Source organism: Salvelinus sp. IW2-2015, linkage group LG8, assembly GCF_002910315.2.
Source record: "Salvelinus sp. IW2-2015 linkage group LG8, ASM291031v2, whole genome shotgun sequence".
NCBI classification, from domain to species: Eukaryota; Metazoa; Chordata; class Actinopteri; order Salmoniformes; family Salmonidae; genus Salvelinus; species Salvelinus sp. IW2-2015.
The window spans coordinates 39,511,208-39,529,262 of NC_036848.1; the positions used below are offsets into that span (position 1 = coordinate 39,511,208).

The 18,055-nt window shown below is 41.7% G+C and overlaps 1 pseudogene; it reads right to left on the reverse strand.

Moving 5' to 3' along the window:
- Positions 1-241: 241 nt before the first annotated feature.
- On the reverse strand, positions 242-14,971 carry LOC111967892 (desumoylating isopeptidase 1-like; annotated as a pseudogene).
- Positions 14,972-18,055: the final 3,084 nt, after the last annotated feature.

Here is an 18,055-nt window from a genome sequence, read left to right on the forward strand (position 1 = left end):
ATTGTACCCCAGTTTGGGAATACCTGTTACACACCATCATATAATGTAGTATGGTCTCCCACTAATCACTGGCTGAAGGGATATTTCTGGGTGAATAAGTATTTGTTTAATAAACTACCTGTACAAAAATAACCATAGTCAGAAGCTGGTAGCATACTGCACTTTGGTGTGTATTTCACCGTGGAACATCCTCCATCTGCCTTAAGAGTGTTAACACAAAAAGACACATACACAACCATACTTAGAGAAAAGTTGTCTTTAATCAAGCAGAGGCAAGAGTTTCGTTAAAAAGAAACAGGATCTTTACATCAACAATAGTGGACAGAGTAAGGATGGACATTTTTGGGGTATCACAACTTTGACTCAATACCAAATGTGAATTACCGAATATATTAAATCTTGATAATACAATAATTCTAATAACGATATGTATGCTCATAATAACATTAGGTAATAAATTAAAGTATGTAACTTACAAAGACAGTCTTGTGTATATAATATTAAAATAAATAAACCGATTAAAACAAACAAATAATGGCAACAAAATCACAGACACTTGATATCATGGAAAAAGTGAATGGCGGTTGGCACAACTCTTGATATGGAGAGTGATTTCCTATGCTGGAACAACATTAGGCTGCACACTAATTGCAAGAAAACAGTACAGAGACTCTCAACAACATTCCAATCTTAGAAAATGCCTAGATATGGTGCATTCCTGCTAATTTGAAAGGTATAAGTATACCAATTCTGGAAAATGCAGTTGTTCAGTGTATTACTGTAAAATCCTACATACAGACGTGCTCAAATTAGTTGGTGCCCTTACAGCTCATTGAAATAATACTTCATTCCTCATGAAAAGTGACTAAATTAAAAGCTGTATACTTGCATGCCTTTGGTATGTCATAGAATAAAGCAAAGAAGCTGTGAAAATATTAATTATTGCTTATTCTACAAAGATGTTCTAAAATGGCCTGGACACATTTGTTGGTACCCCTTAGAAAATATAATAAATAACTGGATTATAGTGATATTTCAAATTAATTTGTTTCTTTAATTAGTATCACACGTCTCCAATCTTGTAATCAGTCATTCAGCCTATTTAAATGGAGAAAAGTAGTCACTGTGCTGTTTGGTATCATTGTGTGCACCATACTGAACATGGACCAGAGAAAGCAAAGGAGAGATTTGTCTGAGGAGATCAGAAAGAAAATAATAGACAAGTATGGTAATGGTAAAGGCTACAAGACCATCTCCAAGCAGCTTGATGTTCCTGTGACAACAGTCGCAAATTATATTAAGTTTAAGGTCCATGGATCTGTAGCCAACCTCACTGGGCGCGGCCACAAGAGGAAAATCGACCCCAGATTGAACAGAAGGAGAGTGCGAATGGTAGAAAAAGAACCAAGGATAACTGCCAAAGAGATACAAGCTGAACTCCAAGGTGAAGGTACATCAGTTTCTGATCGCACCATCCGTCGTTTTTTGAGCGAAAATGGGCTCCATGGAAGTAGACCCAGGAGGACTTTTGAAAGAAAAACACAAAAAAGCCGGACTGGAATTTTCTAAAATGCATAATGACAAGCCACAATCCTGAGAGAATGTCCTCCAAAACTGGAGCTTTTTGCCAAGTCACATCAGCTCTATGTTCACAGACGAAAACATGAAGCTTTCAAAGAAAATAACAACATACCTACAGTGAAACATGGAGGACGCTCGGTTATGTTTTGGGGCTGTTTTGCTGCGCCTGGCACAGGGTACCTTGAATCTGTGCAGGGCACAATGAAATCTCAAGACTATCAAGGCATTCTGGAGCGAAACGTACTGCCCAGTGTCAGAAAGCTCTGTCTCAGTCACAGGTCATAGGTCCTCCAACAGGATAATGACCCAAAACACACAGCTAAACGCACCCAAGAATGGATAAGAACAAAACATTGGACTATTCTGAAGTGCTCTTCTATGAGTCCTGATCGGAATCCTATCGAACATCTATGGAAAGAGCTGAAACTTGCAGTCTGGAGAAGGCACCCATCAAACCTGTGACAGCTGGAGCAGTTGGCTCAGGAAGTGGGCCAAACTACCTCTATTAAATATGGAATAAACAACAGTGGACGCCAATTACTTTTGTCATAGAAAATTGTGCATTCTTCGTTTTTTGTGGAGGGGTACCAACAAATTTGAGCACGTCTGTACAGGTCACACGAGGTCATAGCTTGATGATCTTGAGTGTGTGTGCTTGTGTGTAACAATGTTTTCAAGGGATAAACCTTGACACCAGACAGTTGGAAGTGGATACGAAGATAAGTGAATACGCAAGTTCACAATATAAAGACAAGTGCAAGTCAGAATTTGTATAGTTTTTATCACGTCTTCAGCTAAAATCTCAAACATTGTTTGTTTCTCTTCTCATCTTCTCTATCCCTTCTCTCTACCTCTCTGGAGTGTCAATGCAGTCATGTCATGGTAATTAAACAAGAACAAAACAATGAAAACACAAAAATAGCTTACTTAATTACTTATAACAGGAAGGTAAAAGGACACCCTACCCACCCCTGTGCAGGAAAGAGCTGCAGCTCTGGCTCTAGATAGAAACCTTGCAGCTCCCTAGTTTTACATTCAGCTGATCATGGGCTCCTATGGAGAGTAGAATAAATATCTATCTTATCATACACTTACGGCCTAATACCAGCTTTATATCCATAGACATACTAAAATACACACACAGATCGCAGGCCAAGTTTATAGTGGAAAAGGGGTAAGTTAGGTAGGATCATGTTAAGTCTGGGGAGTGTCAGCCTGGGCTGGGGTAAAAGGTCAGATGCTGCTGTTTTTATCTCAATATCAAATCATTTCTGGGGAACAATTAAGTACCTTAGTGTGATTATTTTAAATGAGTCAAAAAAAAAAAAAAAAAAGCTTCTTAGCAAAGAGCAACTTCTCAATAAATCATTTTGCTAGGACTGTCTGGGAGTGGTCTGAGTGGGGAGGGGAAAACTGAAAATGTGCTGATATTGGCAGAGCGTTTTGGAACTCTTTCTTATTGGTCTATTAACTAATTTACCACATGGTGATGTCAACATGAAAGGCCAAAATGCCATCCCACCAAAATACGCTGAAATTTCCAGCGGTCTTTTCAAACAGCTCCTACACTAAAAGGGCATTATAAATTTCACTGTATTATTCACACCTCATAGTGTGGAAATATATATAAAAAAACAGGAAAATCACTTTTTTGACTGCACTGGTATTAAGGTATTAAAGGTATTAAAGAGGTCAGGTTGGGTTAGGTTGCTGCCTGGCCCACTGACTGACTGACTGACGTACATCAGTAAGGGACTTACAAAGGTCCAGAGCTGCAGATCTCCCACCCCCCCACACAGACTGACTGATCGTTTAATATATTACTCTGTGCACCTGTGTTATCGGTCTATCTCTGGCCATAATGTCCATTGAAGGTGTTGCCCCCCTGAGGTGCAATATTGATGGAGTCCAGAAGCGGACGTAGCGCCTGGCCGAAAGGCCTGCGGGTGACAGAGTGGAACACAGCACAAATTAGAATCCACACAGTGAGTTATGTTTTGAACAAGCTTTCCTTATTTATATCATACATTCCAACAAACTCAATTTAACTTGAAACATACAGTAAGTGCAGTGCTTAATTTGTAAAAAGTGAGTGCGAGGTGACCTGGGAAGTGATGCGGTACCGGAGCACATTAGAGAGAAAAAAAAAAATATATATATATATATATATTATACATCTTTTTTATAAAGCATTGCATGCATATCAAAGCATGTGCGTAGTGGCATAGAGCAGTAGAGTCACTTACATTAGTTGCACAGGTGGGGACATGTTTTAATAGCCTACGGTCCGGGGAGAAAATGTGCTATTTCATGCAATTCTACATCATTTTACATGGACTGAAGACTTTGGCAGAATCTTTTTTAATACAACACAAATGATCAAAATGAAAGGCTACTTTGACACTGACAAACTGAGATCAATAAAAACAACCTTGACTTGAATCCATCAATAGCCTAGGCGTGTGGAGACACATATTGTAGGCTAAAATATGAGGAGGAAATGATAATCCTAAAAATGCTCTCCAGTTTCACTGACTCACCCAATGATGAGCAGTTCAATCACTGGTGATGGCCGATGAGCTCGTGCCAAAAGCCTTTCTCTCTCTCTTTGTAAAACAATATTTGGAAGTTGATCTAATATTTTGGTAGCCTACAGCATAGAGTCTTTCACTCTTCAGCAGGAGTAATTTGTTTTCCAACCTCTGTTTTCCCTCGATTGTATTTGAAATATTGCGAAAGGCCTGTTTTATCTGCATACTGTTTTTTCACCAACAGATTTGCCTTGCGTTCCCAACTGTAGGCTATTCCTGGTTATTGGGCTACAATCCACAGCTACGCAACTTTTTTTTTTTTTTAAACAGAGAAGTAATTTTATAATTTTGGCCTATGTATTTCAATTTATCAGGGGGGGCTGCAGTTCCTTCAGAACCCTTTGTGTGGCTATGATTCTATAAAGGCAATAAATTATGAAGTGCAAGGCTGGAGAGATGAGAGTTGCAAGCTCATGTGTATCAGAGCAGAGAGGGAGAGAGGTCATAGAAAGTGAATCTCATTCTAGTTATGTGAGAGATACTGGCGTGCTTCACACACAGCCATGGCCAAACGTTGATCTCAGTGTTGCGCAAACTATAAGCCTGGGCCACCCCAACCCAAATCAACTCTTAGAATATTAGGCCCGGGCTGAAAATCAACTTTTTCACGTAACGTTTTTTTTGTGCTGGCAGAATAATTAACGAAGAGGCAACTCGAATGAACTCTGATCACTTTTATTATAGTTTGTACATTGCAAAAAGTGAAAATTAATTTTCAATGCCGCAAGAGGTACCGGAACAAAACAGTCCAAAACGGAGAGGTGTCGGATCCTGTTCCGGCAGGATCCGGCTCAAATTAAGCACTGGTTAAGTGTAAAATTTGGCACATGCAGTGCATTCGGAAAGTATTCAGACCCCTTGACTTTTTCCACATTTTGTTATGTTACAGCCTTATTCTAAAATGGATTACATTTTTCTTTAAAATCTCATCAATCTACATACAATACCCCATAATGGCAAAGTGAAAACAGGTTTTTAGAATTTTGGGTAAATTCATAAAAAAAACTACTGAAATACCTATTTTACATACGTATTCAGACTCTTTGCTATGAGACTCGAAATTGAGCTCTGGTGCATCCTGTTTCTTTTGATCATCATTGAGATGTTTCTACAACTTGGAGTCCACCTGTGGTAAATTTGATTGATTGGACATGATTTGGAAAGGCACACACCTGTCTATATAAGGTCCCACAGTTGACAATGCATGTCAGAGCAAAAACCAAGCCATGCGGTCGAAGGAATTGTCCGTAGAGCTCATGAGACAGGATTGTGTTGAGGCACAGATCTGGGGAAGGGTACAAAAACATTTCTGCAGCTTTGAAGGTCCCCAAGAACACAGTGACATCTCTCATTATTAAATGGAAGAAGTTTGGAACCACTAAGACTCTTCCAAGAGCTGGCCGCTCGGTCAAACGGAGCAATCAAGAGAGAAGGGCCTTGGTCAGGGACGTGACCAAGAACCCGATGGTCACTTTGACAGAGCCCCAGAGTTCCTCTGTGGAGAGGGGAGAATCTTCCAGAAGGACAACCATCTCTGCAGCAGTCCACTAATCAGGCCTTTATGGTAGTGGCCAGACGGAAGCCACTCCTCAGTAAAAAGGCACATGACAGCCCTCTTGGAGTTTGCAAAAAGGCACCTAAAGGACTCTCAGACAATGAGAAAGAAGATTCTCTGGTCTGATGAAACCAAGATTGAACTCTTTAGGCTGAATGCCAAGCGTCACGTCTGGAGGAAACCTGGCACCATCCCTACGGTGAAGCATGGTGGTGTTAGCATGAACAGAGCTAAGTACAGAGATCCTTGATGAAAACCTGCTCCAGAGCACTAAGGACCCAGACTGGGGCAAAGGTTGACATTCCAGCAGGACAACAACCCTAAGCACACAGCCAAGACAACACAGGAATGGCTTCAGGAAAAGTCTCTGAATGTCCTTGAGTGGCCCAGCCAGAACCCGGACTTGAACCCGATCGAACATATCTGGAGAGACCTGAAAATAGCTGTGCAACGACCCTCCCCATCCAACCTGACAGAGCTTGAGACGATTTGCAGAAAAATGGGAGAAACTCCCCAAATACAGAAGTGCCAAGCTTGTAGCGTCATACCCAAGAAGACTGGAGGCTGTAATCGCTGCAAAAGGCGCTTCAACAAAGTACTGAGTAAATGTGTTTATACATTTGCAAAAATATCTATAAACCTGTTTTTACTTTGTCATTATGGGGTATTGTGTGTAGATTGATGAGGGGGAAAAATGACTAAATCTTTTTTAGAATAAGGCTGTAACGTAACAAAATGTGGAAAAAGTAAAAAGGTCAACACCAGGGCTGTCCAACCCTGTTCCTGGAGAGCAACCGTCCTGTACAGCTACAGTTGAAGTCGGAAGTTTTCATACACTTAGGTTGGAGTCATTAAAACTAGTTTTTCAACCACTCCACAAATGTCTTGTTGACAAACTATAGGTTTGGCAAGTCGGTTAGGACATCTACTTTATGCATGACAAAAGTAATTTTTCTAACAATTGTTTACAGACAGATTATTTCACTGTATCACAATTCCAGTGGGTCAGAAGTTTACATACACTAAGTTGACTGTGCCTTTAAACAGCTTGGAAAATTCCAGAAAATTGTCATGGCTTTAGAAGCTTCTGATAAATGATGTAAATTAGCCTGAGTCAATTGGAGGTGCACCTGTGGATGTATTTCAAGGCCTTCCTTCACACTCGGTGCTTCTTTGCTTGACATCATGGGAAAATCAAAAGAAATCAGCCAAGACCTCAGAAAAGAATTGTAGACCTTCACAAGTCTGGTTCATCCTTGGGAGCAATTTCCAAACTCCTGAAGGTACCACGTTCATCTGTACAAACAATAGTATGCAAGTATAAACACCATGGGACCACGCAGCCATCATACCGCTCAGGAAGGAGACACGTTCTGTCTCCTAGAGATGAACGTACTTTGGTGCGAAAAGTGCAAACCAATCCCAGAACAAAAGCAAAGGAAACCTTGTGAAGATGCTGGAGGAAACAGGTACAAAAGTATCTATATCCACAGTAAAACGAGTCCTATATCGAAATAACCTGAAAGGCCGCTCAGCAAGGAAGAAGCCACTGCTCCAAAACCGCCATAAAAAAGCCAGACTACGGTTTGCAACTGCACATGGGGACAAGATCGTACTTTTGGAGAAATGTCCTCTGGTCTGATGAAACAAAAATAGAACTGTTTGGCCATAATGACCGTCGTTATGTTTGGAGGAAAAAGGGGGAGCCTTGCAAGCCAAAGAACACCATCCAACCGTGAAGCACGGGGGTGGCAGCATCATGTTGTGGGGGTGCTTTGCTGCAGGAGGGACTGGTGCACTTACAAAAAGAGTGGCATCATGAGGTAAGAAAATTATGTGGATATATGAAGCAACATCTCAAGTCATCAGTCAGGAAGTTAAAGCTTGGTCGCAAATGGGTCTTCCAAATGGACAATGACCCCAAGCATACTTCCAAAGTTTGTGGCCAAATGGTTAAGGACAACAAAGTCAAGGTATTGGAGTGGGCCATCACAAAGCCCTGACCTCAATCCCATAGAATTTGTGGGCAGAACTGAAAAAGCGTGTGCGAACAAGGAGGCCTACAACCTGACTCAGTTACACCAGCTCTGTCAGGAAGAATGGGCCAAAATTCACCAACTTATTGTGGGAAGCTTGTGGAAGGCTACCTGAAACGTTTGACCCAAGTTAAACAATTTAAAGGCAATGCTACCAAATACTAATTGAGTGTATGTAAACTTCTGACCACGGGGAATGTGATGAAAGAAATAAAAAGCTGAAATAAATCATTCTCTCTGCTATTACTCTGACATTTCACATTCTTAAAATAAAGTGGTGATCCTAAACTGACCTAAGACAGGGAATTTTTACTAGGATTAAATGTCAGGAATGGGGAAAAACTGAGTTTAAATGTATTTGGCTAAGGTGTATGTAAACTTCCGACTTCAACTGTATTAGTGTTTTTCCAGGAACAGACTCAATATGTGAATGGAGACTTGTCATCCTTATGTATTTTATTCTTTATTCAGACAGCATTGAACGTAGATATAGGGGGACAGGTAGAGGAGATATAGGGGGGCAGGTAGAGGAGATATAGGGGGACAGGTAGAGGAGATATAGGGGGGCAGTAGAGTAGATATAGGGGGGCAGGTAGAGTAGATATAGGGGGACAGGTAGAGGAGATATAGGGGGCACAGGTAGAGGAGATATAGGGGACAGGTAGAGGAGATATAGGTGGACAGGAAGAGGAGATATAGGGGGACAGGTAGAGGAGAATATAGGGGGACAGGTAGAGGATATAAGGGGGACAGGTAGAGATATAGGGGGACAGGTAGAGGATATATAGGGGACAGGTAGAGGATATATAGGGGGACAGGTAGAGGATATATAGGGGGACAGGTTGAGGATATATAGGGGACAGGTTGAGGATATATAGGGGGCAGGTTGAGGATATATAGGGGGACAGGTAGAGGAGAACGCCAAAAGGTGTCAGGCCTGGAATTCATACCAATGTCGCTCATGGACAATATGTGCTTGGAAGACTGCAGCACTGTCGTTGTGCCACGCTCCACACTACACTCATTATGTCTGACAATAGGTTCTTGTTGCTAGAGAGACGAGGGAGGGAAGAGAGGGGTAACTCACGTGGACAGCACTTCAGCCGGCAGGTCTGTGATGTGGGCAGGGATCTTGCTGCGGTGAGGAACTGGGCCACTTCGTTACTGAACGTGTTACAGTTCCACTCAAACAGATGGTACTGGTTCCCCTAAAGTGTGTGAGAGAGAGAGAGGGGGGGGGGGGTGAGTAGGTAAGAAGACAGTGAATGAGAGAAAGAAGCAAAGATAGGGACAGAGTAAATATAGTGTGGATACAGTGAGGGAGAGCGCTCGAGAGAGAGATAAAAAGATCTCGTCGGTATCCAACTGCACATCTCCATCTATACATACCTACAGTACACACATACAGTGCATTCAGAAAGTATTCAGACCTCTTGACTTTTCCCACATTGTTACATTACAGCCTTATTCAAAAATTGATTAAATTGTTTTTTTTCCTTCTCTCAATCTACACACAATACCCCATAATGACAAAGCAAAAACAGGTTAATTTATTTTGCAAATGTATTAAAAATAAACAAATAAAATATCACATTTATCTAAGTATTCAGACCCTTTACTCAGTACTTTGTTGAAGCACCTTTGGCAGCAATTACAGCCTCCAGTCTTCTTGGGTATGACGCTACAAGCTTGGCACACCTGTATTTGGGAAGTTTTCCCATTCTTCTCTGCAGATCCTCTCAAGTGTTGCTGCACAGCTATTTTCAGGTCTCTCCAGAGATGTTAGATCGGGTTCAAGTCCGGGCTCTGGCTGGGCCACTCAAGGACATTCAGAGACTTTTCCCAAAATTACTCCTGCGTTGTCTTGGCTGTGTGCTTAGGGTTGTTGTCCTGTTGGAAGGTGAACTTTCGCCCCAGTCGGATGTCCTGAGCGCTCTGGAGCAGGTTTTCATCAAGAATCTCTCTGTACTTTTACGCCGTTCATCTTTGCCTAGATCCTGACTAGTCTCCCAGTCCCTTCCGCTGAAAAACATCCACACAGCATGATGCTAACACCACCATGCTTCACCGTAGGGATGGTGCCAGGTTTCCTCCAGACGTGACACTTGGCATTCAAGCCAAAGAGTTCAATCTTGGTTTCATTTGACCAGATAATCTTGTTTCTCATGGTCTGAGTCCTTTAGGTGACTTTTGGAAAACACCAAGTGGGCTGTCATGTGCCTTTTACTGAGGAGTGGCTTCCGTCTTGCCACTCTACCATAAAGGCCTGATTGGTGGAGTGCTGCAGAGATAGTTGTCCTTCTGGAAGGTTCTCCCATATTTACACACCTCCATGACCAAGGCCATTCTCCCCCGATTGCTCAGTTTGGCCGGGCGGCCAGCTCTAGGAAGATTCTTGGTGGTTCCAAACTTCTTCCATTTAAGAATGATGGAGGTCACTGTGTTCTTGGGGACCTTCAACGCTGCAGACATTTTTTGGTACCCTTCCCCAGATCTGTGCCTCGACACAATCCTGTCTCGGACCTCTACGGACAATTCCTTCGACCTCATGGCTTGGTTTTTGAGCTGACATGCACTGTGACCTTATATAGACAGGTGTGTGCCTTTCCAAATCATGTCCAATCAATCAAATTTACCACAGGTGGACTTCAATCAAGTTGTAGAAACATCTCAAGGATGATCAATGGAAACAGGATGCATCTGAGCTCAATTGCGAGTCTCATAGCGAAGGGTCTGAATACTTATTCAGAGGGGTTGGGTTAAATGCGGAAGACATTTCAGTTGAATACATTCAGTTGGACAACTGACTATGTATCCCCCTTTCCCTTATGTAAATAAGGTATTTCAGTTTTTATTTTTAATAAATTAGCAAATATTTCTAAAAACCTATTCTTGCTTTGTCATCATGGGGTATTGTGTGTAGTTTGCTGAGTAAAAAAAAAGAAGGGTTTAATCCATTTTAGAATGAGGCTGTAACGTAACAAAACGTGGAAAAAGTCAAGGGGTCTGAATACTTTGCAAAGGCATTGTACATACATACACACATATCCCAGTGGAGTTAAGATACACCAGGTGCCTCAGCCTCACCTGTACGTGGACTCTCCCAGTGAAGACAGGTACTCCATAAAGATTTCCTCAGTCACTTCTGTGATGCCCAGGTCTATTATGGAGTTGGGTTCTCCCAGGGACGTCCCACCCTGAAACACTCAAACAGCTTAGTCATGTCCCCTGCTTGCTCAGTTGTCCTCCAATGGCCATGTATTTGCAGCTTTTACTGCCCCAGGATTTGTTGAGTATCACAACATCTATGTTTGGTGTAACTCTAACTTAAGACTTCTGTAGACAACTCAGGTCTAGTTAATTGTAGGAAGGAATAGAATAAAACGTTGTCTTACAGGTGGGCAGTTTGCGATGCCCTCTCCCCCATAGAAGAACTCCTCTCCATGGACAACAATAGCAGTGTGCCTGAGAGGAATATGTTACTGTTTCGTTTCACATAAAGCGTGATTCTCAATTAACAGACTTAAAAACACTGGGGGGAAAAATATCCCTATCATGACATTCATGTAGAGAATACTCAACATATTTTACAACATCCAGTTATGAAATGATAGGTGTACATAAACTTGAGCTTTGTCCTCACAAAAAATAAGAACTTAAATCAAAGAATACATAATTTACTCACCATATTCCATCAAGCTGTTTCCCTGTGAATAGAAGAAAATAGTTTATATGTTAATTTTGTGAAGGAGAGCTAGGAGTAAATAATAAGTTCAGCCCATGGGCCTAAATTGCATTCTCAGTCTCTCCTCATCCCTGCTACAAATAGTCACTTGTATCGAAGTGCCGTGTTTTTAGAGTCCCAGCTCTCCCATCACCAAAGATATTTGCTCCTTGTTCAGTGTGGCATCAATTTCCGCAGATAATAAAACTTCTATTCCAACCAAAGCTTGTATATACAAGGAATAAAAATATAAATGCAACATGTAAAGTGTTGGTCCCATGTTTCATGAGCTGAAATAAAAGGTCACACACATTTACCATGCTCACAAAAAGCTTATTTCTCTCAAATTTGGTGCACAAATTTGTTTTACATCCATGTTAGTGAGCATTTCTCCTTTGCCAAGATAATCCATCCGCCTGACAGGTGTGGCATATCAAGAAGTTGATTAAACAGCATGATCATTACACAGGTGCACCTTGTGCTGAGGACAGTAAAAGGCCACTCTAAAATGTGCAGTTGTCCCACAACACAATGCCACAGATGTCTAAAGTTGAGGGAGCGTGCAATTGGCATGATGACTGCAGGTATGTCCACCAGAGCTGTTTCCAGAGAATTACATTTAAATTTCTCTACCAAAGACGTTTTAGAGAATTTGGCAGTACGTCCAACTGGCCTCAGAACCGCAGAACCTTTTATTTCAGCTCATGAAACATGGGACTAACACTTTACATGTTGCATTTATATTTTTATTCCTTGTATATACAAGCTTTGGTTGGAATAGAAGTTATATAACCACGCCAGCCCAGGACCTCCACATCTGGCTTCTTCACCTGCAGGATCGTCAAAGATCAGCCACCCGGACAGCTGATAAAACTGTAGGTTTGCACAACCAAAGAATTTCAGCATTAACTGTCAGAAACTGTCTCAGGGAAGCTCATTTGCATGCTTGTTGTCTTCACCAGGCTCTTGACCTGTCTGAAGTTCCGCATCGTAACCGACTTCAGCGGGCAAGTGCTCAACTTCGATGGCCATTGGCACGCTGGAGAAGTGTGCTCTTCACAGATGAATTCGGGTTTCAACTGTACCAGGCAGATGGCAGATGTGTGGGCGAGCGGTTTGCTGATGTTAATGTGAACAGAGTGCCCCATGGTGGTTGTGGGGTTATGGTACGGGCAGGTATAAGCTACAACAAACACAATTGTATTTTATCGWTGACAATTTGAATGCACAGAGATACCGTGGCAAGATACTGAGGCCCATAGTCGTGCCATTAATCCGCCGCCATCACCTCATGTTTCAGCATGATAATGTACGGCCCCATGTCGCAAGGATCTGTACACAATTCCTGGAAGCTGAAAATATACCAGTTCTTCCATGGCCTGCATTCTCACCAGACATGTCGCCCATTGAGCATGTGTAGGATGCTCTGGATAGACGTGTACGACAGCGTGTTCCAGTTCCCGCAAATATCCAGCAACTTCGCACAGCCATTGAATAGGAGTGGGAGGCCATTCTACAGGCCACAATCAACAGCCTGATCAACTCTATGCAAAGGAGATCTGTCGCGCTGCATGAGACAAATGGTGGTCACACTAGATACTTAATGATTTTCTGATCCACGTCCCTACTTTTTTGGGGATGACTTGGCCCGCAGAGTGAAGGAAAAGCAGCCAACAAGTGCTCAGCATATGTGGGAACTCCTTCACGACTGTTGGAAAAGCATTCCAGGTGAAGCTGGTTTTGAGAATGCAAAGAGTGTGCAAAGCTGTCATCAAGGCAAAGGGTGGCTACATTGAAGAATCTTAAATATAAAATGTATTTAGATTTTTTTAACACTTTTTTGCTTATAAGAAATCCCGCTATGCCCTCAGACGAACCATCAAACAGGCAAAGCGTCAATACAGGACTGAGATTGAATCCTACTACACTGCTTCTGACACTCGTCGGATGTGGCAGGGCTTACAAACTATTACGGACTACAAAGGGAAATCCAGCCACGAGCTGCCCAATGACGTGAACATATCAGACAAACTAAATGCCTTTCATGCTCGTATTGAGGCAAGCAACATTGAAGCATGCATGAGAGCACCAGCTGTTCCGCTCTCTGTAGCCGATGTGAGTATGACCTTTAAACAGGTCAACATTCACAAGACCGCGGGGCCAGACGGATTATCAGGAAGTGTACTCAGACCATGCATGGACCAACTGGCAAGTGTCTTCACTGACATTTTCAACCTTTCCCAGACCAAATCTGTAATAACTACATGTTTTAAGCAGACCACCATAGTCCCGGTACCCAAGAATGCAAAGGTAACCTGCCTAAATGACCACCGCCCCGTAGCACTCACATCGGTAGCCATGAAGTGCTTTGAAAGGCGGTTATGGCTCACAACACCATCATCCCGGAAACCCTAGACCCACTCGAATTCACGTACCACAACAGATCCACAGATGACGCAATCTCAATCGCACTCCACACTGCCCTTTCCCACTAGGACAAAGGAACACCTATGTGAGAATGCTGTTCATTGACTACAGAACAGCGTTCAACACCATAGTGCTCACAAAGCTCGTCACTAAGCTAAGGACCCTGGGACTAAACACCTCCCTCTGCAACTGGACCCTGGACTTCCTGACGGGCCACCCCCAGGTGGTAAGGGTAGGCAACAACACATCTGCCACGCTGATCTTCAACACGAGGGCCACTCAGGGGTGCGTGCTTAGTCCCCTCCTGTACTCCCTGTTCACCCACGACTGCGTGGCCAAGCACGACTCCAACACCATCATTAAGTTTGCTGATGACAACAGTGGTAGGCCTGATTACCGACAAGACAGCCTATAGGGAGGGGGGTCAGTCCCTTAACGTGAGTAAGACAAAAGGAGCTGATCATGGACTACAGGAACAGAAGGGCCAAACACACCCCCATTCACATCAATGTTGGCCATATACTACACCCCCTCATGCCTTATTGCTTAAGCGTACTTGTGTTCCCCGTGTACATTTGTATTGATTTATTATTGTTAACAAAAAAAAAAACATTTACAAAATAGTACAACCAAAGATAACTAACTAGCATCTTACCTAGCATGAGGGGGCTCAACTGGCGAGCCATTCCGTTAGACAGGTCGTAAACGTACAGTTTAACAGGATACAAGGTGTAATTTTGATCCATATTTCAGCTTGTTGTTAAATCAGGTTTTTTAGTGTTGTTTTGTCTCCAATGTTTACGAGCTGGCTACAGTAACGTTAGCTCGTTCTGGTTCCGCTTGGCCTAAAATGGCAAAACACAAATCGTCCCGAAATGGCGTATGTTGGGCAAAATAAAAAGGCAGCTGAATTACGACTATCTAATAATTTAGGCAAATTCACGACCATAGTAAGACATCACCTAACAGCTAGCATGCTAATCAGTTGTTTCTGTGTCACTGTCGTTTATCACCACTATGGCACCGCCGATAGAGGGCGGCTTGAGAACGTTCATAACAATGGCATGACGCGACCGAGTGACGGAGGCGCAACCTATGAATACCAAAAATATACTGAAGATAAGGAGGTTTCCTTTACAATTATTCATAAATATTATCCTGCCAACCACTATATGAAGAAGTTTAAGGAAAACATCAACTCAAATTGCTCCTTTTGTAATGACCATCCAGAAACAGTGTTGCATCTTTTTTGCCATTGTATACAAGTAAGAAAACTGTGGCAAGACATCAGTAGATTTATAATTGAACACATTTATGAAGATTTTACACTATTGTGGAGAGATGTACTGCTTGGATTCTTTACATACGATAAAAATAAGCTGAAACATTTTTATGTAATTAATTTCATTATTCTTTTGGCCAAATTTCATATACACAAATGTAAATTTACTAACAAAAAAACAAATTTTCTTACCCTACAAAAAGAAATTGAACTGTATTTTAAGACTATTAAATACTCTACTAACAAAAAAGCTGTTAGAATTGTAAGTGTATGTATGTCCCTTAAGGTCCTTGTGTAATTGTAATGTGATATTGTACCCCCTAGCTCGATTGTCCATTATATATAATCTAGATACACGTGGGCAAAAAAGTATTTAGTCAGCCACCAATTGTGCAAGTTCTCCCACTTAAAAAGATGAGAGAGGCCTGTAATTTTCATCATAGGTACACTTAACTATGACAGACAAAATGAGGAAAAAAAATCCAGAAAATCACATTGTAGGATTTTTAATGAATTTATTTGCAAATTATGGTGGAAAATAGGTATTTGGTCAATAACAAAAGTTTATCTCAATACTTTGTTATATACCCTTTGTTGGCAATGACAGAGGTCAACGTTTTCTGTAAGTCTTCACAAGGTTTTCACACACTGTTGCTGGTATTTTGGCCCATTCCTCCATGCAGATCTCCTCTAGAGCAGTGATGTTTTGGGGCTGTTGCTGGGCAACACGGACTTTCAACTCCCTCCAAAGATTTTCTATGGGGTTGAGATCTGGAGACTGGCTAGCCACTCCAGGACCTTGAAATGCTTCTACGAAGCCACTCCTTCGTTGCCCGGGCGGTGTGTTTGGGATCATTGTCATGATGAAAGACCCAACCACATTTCATCTTCAATGCCCTTGCTGATGGAAGGAGGTTTTCACTCAAAATCTCACGATACATGGCCCCATTCATTCTGTCCTTTACACGGATCAGTCGTCCTGGTCCCTTTGCAGAAAAACAGCCCCAAAGCATGATGTTTCCACCCCCATGCTTCACAGTAGGTATGGTGTTCTTTGGATGCAACTCAGCATTCTTTGTCCTCCAAACACGACGAGTTGAGTTTTTACACAAAAGTTATATTTTGGTTTCATCTGACCATTTGACATTCTCCCAATCTTCTTCTGGATATCCAAATGCTCTCTAGCAAACTTCAGACGGGCCTGGACATGTACTGGCTTAAGCAGGGGGACACGTCTGGCACTGCAGGATTTGAGTCCCTGGCGGCGTAGTGTGTTACTGATGGTAGGCTTTGTTACTTTGGTCCCAGCTCTCTGCAGGTCATTCACTAGGTCCCCCCGTGTGGTTCTGGGATTGTTGCTCACCGTTCTTGTGATCATTTTGACCCCACGGGTGAGATCTTGCGTGGAGCCCCAGATCGAGGGAGATTATCAGTGGTCTTGTATGTCTTCCATTTCCTATAATTGCTCCCACAGTTGATTTCTTCAAACCAAGCTGCTTACCTATTGCAGATTCAGTCTTCCCAGCCTGGTGCAGGTCTACAATTTTGTTTCTGGTGTCCTTTGACAGCTCTTTGGTCTTGGCCATAGTGGAGTTTGGAGTGTGACTGTTTGAGGTTGTGGACAGGTGTCTTTTATACTGATAACAAGTTCAAACGGGTGCCATTAATACAGGTAACGAGTGGAGGACAGAGGAGCCTCTTAAAGAGAGTCTACAGGTCTGTGAGAGCCAGAAATCTTGCTTGTTTGTAGGTGACCAAATACCTATTTTCCACCATAATTTGCAAATAAATTCATAAAAAATCCTACAATGTGATTTTCTGGATTTTTTTTTCTRATTTTGTCTGTCATAGTTGAAGTGTACCTATGATGAAAATTACAGGCCTCTCTCATCTTTTTAAGTGGGAGAACTTGCACAATTGGTGGCTGACTAAATACTTTTTTGCCCCACTTTATACTTGTGTTCCCTTATGTACTTTCTGTATTGATTTGTTGTTAATAAAAAAATAAAAAATAAAAAAAAATATATATATATACTGAATTAAACGGTGGTCCCCACTCAAGTCAATGATGGCATAACGGGTGGACAAGCGGCGATTACGAGCGTACCCATAAACAGCAAAGCAGGAAGTAAATGCAAGACGTGTACCCATCTGTGCTGTGATTTGTTGAATCAACTGCCATTTTTTTATAATAAAAAAAATATATATACATATTTTTTAAATTCAAAATACAGATCAACAATTTACATTCTTACATCATACAAAACAGAACGCAGGTATTAACGAGAAAATACTGAAACAAACAAAAAAACAATTCTAGTGCAATTGTAATCACTGAAGAAATCTTATTGTAATGATTTAGGAAAATCCAAAATTCTGACAACTGACATTACACAAAGTACATTCCATTGCATGAGTCACATCAGTTAGCATCATATGAATGAACATTCTACATTACCATGGAAATTATTGTATCACAGTACCAGGAGCCATTGCGAGTGTACACATGAGTTTACCAGTCAAATTGCCAGGGTTAGAGATTCCAAGCCCTGTTCAGTTCATTATATTTCTATGGCCTATACAAATTTATACATACAGTTTAGAAACCAGACAATTAATGGATATAGTGGGACTGGGACCTACTGTACATTATCAGCTGAAATATTATTAAATGAGTCACACAAGCAAAAATCCATAAAATTGAGAAATCTTGTGTTTATTCAAGTGAGCTTTACAATTGATATGACAATTATTTAGACAATACAGTATGTTTCATAAATGCGCAATCAATACGTCTCCACTTCAATCACACAGTAGGTGGCGCTATGCAATTTTAGCTTTACATGAACACACCAACAT